Genomic DNA, 4,005 nt, shown 5'->3' with positions numbered 1-4,005 from the left:
ACCGTGCTATATATGAAAAGATAGAAATTTCCATATATTTTTTCATTAAAAGGTGACCAAGCCTATGTTAGTAGCATAAGGCCCAAGTCAAGAATGCACTGTCATGCACTGTTTTACTTCACTGTTAATACAATCTTTGTCATATGGTTGAATTAAAATTAAACTAGTAATACAATACCAACACAAAGTACCAATGAAAAGAAAATAAGAGGATAGACTTTTGAATTTTGGGCAACTGTCACAAGCCACTACAGACCAACTGGTATGTGTTTTCTGATGGAAATGGCACATCTCAAATAGATATTTTTCAAAGAAAGTAATGCAGAAACATTTTGCCATAGGTAATGAAATGACGCCTCAACATTTTCAAATTGTCAAACCACTGTTTTACATCAAAACCCACCAAATCTTCTTTCTACTGATCCTGGCTCCTCTGTTATATTCATAGGTTTCTGTGTAGAGATAACGGCAGTAATAACTGCACTCAATGCAACAGCTATAATGGTTTGTTGTCTCCAAGAGTCATCCTGCACTGCAAAGAATGTTTTAAAAGAAAAAAACAAAAAAAAATAAATAATGTTCCGAAAGTCATAACTTTTAAAATGCAAGTGCCAGAAGCATGAAATGATTTGGGGTATTACTTTACTTTAGGATGTCTTTAACATATAAAATAGTTGTTCCACAGCTGCATAAAGTATTTGCCAATTTATGCCTTACTAAAAATTATATAAAAAATATTCTTTGAGCTTTAGAGCAACTTTTGCCCTCTGTATCTCCACACTAAACCACATCACATCTTTCAAACTTTGATAGTTATTACTTATTTTCCTCCTTAGCAACTAGGTTCCTGTCTGAAACAAATTAAACTTTAAAAGGGGCCAAAACCTCATTTTAAAGCCTTCATATCTGAGAAACTAATGAGTAAATAAGCCTTAAATTTTTCATACTTGATACTGGGAACAACCAACCAACCAACCATTTTCCAACCCGCTGAATCCGAATACAGGGTCACGGGGGTCTGCTGGAGCCAATCCCAGCCAACACAGGGCACAAGGCAGGAACCAATCCTGGGCAGGGTGCCAACCCACCGCAGGACGATACTGGGAACAATGACACTATTTTCAGCAAGAATGAAGCAAGCAAGTCAGAGATTGTCAGTGTCCTAAAATATGTTGATTTGACATGAATTGACACAGAGCCTACACCACTGAGATAATGTATAGGCAGATACAGGAATTATTGAAACTGTACGCAATAATAGGGCAAAACATATTTTAAATTAAAAATACACAGATAAAATAGATATATTTAAAACACCTTACAGGGCTGAAAAAAAAAAAACATTTTATAAAAGAAAAACCTTAAAATTTTTTCCAGTATTAATTTCCAGTAAATTGTCAAGTGGAGCCAGAGCCTATACCAGCTACAAATGTTTTAAGTAGCCATGTATGGGACACAAGTCATTTTCAGGCAAACTCAACCATATACACCCATATTCAATTATAAAATATCAAAAACTTGAAAGGTGTGTGGGTAGGGGTGTGTGGGTGTGTGTGTGTGTGTGTGAAGGTAAGGGAATCCAAACGTTCAAGGGGAGAACTTGAAAACTTATCAAGTGGGCATTCCCCAATTAGAAATGGATCAGGGACTAGCACTAGTAATTGTTGAGTCTGGCATTGTATTGTGCCTTTCATCTTCCTCTAATGTACTTAACTGTACTAAAAAAAGTATTATTTAGATTTTTAAAAAATATGGTTCTAAAAACTACATAATAATAAACAGTTCAACATCTAGATATATAAAATGTGTACTATTTAACAATAAGTACTATATATAGCTATAAAAAGGATAAAGAAAATACAAAACAGCTGTGAAGCCAAAAAATAATATTGGTGAGGGAAAAAGTGCCAGAGTGAACCACAAAGTGGAAGTGGGCTATACATGGGAACTGATGATTCAGTATAGAGCTCTCCTTTTTGCTTGTTGCTATTTCTTAAACATCCTGTATGAAATATAGGGTTGTACACTTACAAGGAGTCAGAATCAGTCATGTAAAGGAGAAACTGATATTATCTTCTCAACAGCTAAGATATTTCAAGGATATGTGGTGCACCATTCATTGTAAAAATGTGATGTGCCATCTTGACACTGCGACAAACACCTTTGAGACCTCAGGATGATTTACTAGTCTTTTTTAAATTAAGGCAATAAACTGCAGAGTATCATAATTTATGTACACTTAAAAGCCTTTTCTTTCCTTGTCTTGTACTACTCTATGAATATTATACATGTCTTTTTGATGACATATGCATTTACTAAGCCACAAAAATGTGAATTTTCCCTTGGGATTAATAAAGTATCTATCTATCTATAAGAATACCTTGACCAAACAATATATTTTCAGAGTATCAACTGTTAGTACAAATAATTTCAGATAATATTATATGCTACAACCAACTACTTAGTTAAACTGTATTAGTAACTTAAAGACTAAAGTATTTTTTACAGACAGGAGAAGAATGATTAGATGACATTTTGAAAAATGTTATGCCCAAATTGCTTAAAAACAGAATACATTTTAAGTTACTATATGATTTACAAAACCATGACATCAAACTAGATATTAAGGGAATAGTAACACTGTTACAACAAACACCAGAAAAAATACACCAAATCATTTAATCGTTTTTGTTTTCCATGTTGCTGAATGTGAAACTTCGACTCAGTTTACATTTTAATAAAGTCAATTATGAAGGCATACAGTATTTATAGTATTACCTGTACAACAAAAATTCATCAATATTTATGCCAATGAATTTGTTAAAGATTACACAAATCACTGGTGTATAAGTGAACACCACAAATACACAGATAGAAAAACACCACTTCAGTTAATTAGGCAGAAGGTAGAAAGAGTGAAAATGCACTATATGACAAAGGAATAGATGCAGTCATGGCCAAATTATCGGCACCCCTGGAATTTTCCCAGAAAATGCACCATTTCTCCCAGAAAATTGTTGCAATTACAAATGTTTTTGGTATACACGTTTATTTCCTTTATGTGCATTGGAACAACACAAAAAACAGAGAAAAAAAGCCAAATCTGACATTATTTCACACAAAACTCAAAAACCGGGCTGGACAAAATTATTGGCACCTTTTCAAAATTGTGAATAAATCGTTTTATTTCAAGCATATGATGCTCGTTTGAACTCACCAGTGGAAAGAAACAGGTGCTGGCAATATAGCAATCACACCTGAAGCCAGTTAAAATGGAGAAAAGTTGACTCAACGTTTCTGTTGTGTGTCTGAGTGTGCCACACTAAGCATGGAGAACAGAAAGAAGAGCAGAGAATTGTCTGAGGACTTGAGAACAAAAACTTTGGAAAAATATCAACAATCTCAAGGCTACAAGTCCATCTCCAGAGATCCTCATGTTCCTTTGTCAACTGTGCGCAACATAATCAAGTTCACAACTTCCTCTTCACTGTAGCTAATCTCCCTGGACGTGGACGTAAGAGAAAAATTGATAAAAGACTGCAACGAAGGATAGTCCGAATGGTGGATAAACAGCCCCAATCAACTTCAAAACATATTCAAGCTGTTCTGCAGACTCAGGGTGCAACAGTGTAAGCACAAACTCAAACAGTGTCTAACAGCTTCCCAGCTAAATTACAAGGCAAAAAACTATTTGTTTATAAAAAGAACCAACTAAGTGATATAATTTTATGTTAAAGGAAAAATAAGGTGTAATTATAATAACATGTTTATATTTTGATAAGTGACATATGAACACTTGCACTCAGTTAAAAAGCTTTAATAACAAACAAAACACTTTAATGTAAATTATGCATTTCAGTCGCTCACAGTGTATTCAAATCAGATGGACAAATTATACTTAATTATAGTACATTGAGTTTAGTCAACCAAAAGCGGTCTGAAGATATAATCCTGTGAGATGAGAAAATCTTCAGGCTATTTTGCATGAAAGTTACAAATAACACA

At 33.9% G+C, this 4,005-nt stretch overlaps 1 protein-coding gene across 4 annotated transcripts in view; it reads right to left on the bottom strand.

Moving 5' to 3' along the window:
• The window catches only part of spidr (scaffold protein involved in DNA repair), a 384,626-nt gene that overhangs the window by 153,019 nt on the left and 227,602 nt on the right, over positions 1 to 4,005 (bottom strand). The window lies entirely within an intron of this gene.

Source organism: Polypterus senegalus, chromosome 5, assembly GCF_016835505.1.
Source record: "Polypterus senegalus isolate Bchr_013 chromosome 5, ASM1683550v1, whole genome shotgun sequence".
Lineage (NCBI taxonomy): Eukaryota > Metazoa > Chordata > Cladistia > Polypteriformes > Polypteridae > Polypterus > Polypterus senegalus.
Note: the sequence above shows the minus strand (reverse complement) of the source record. Positions and strands in the feature narration are given on the sequence as shown.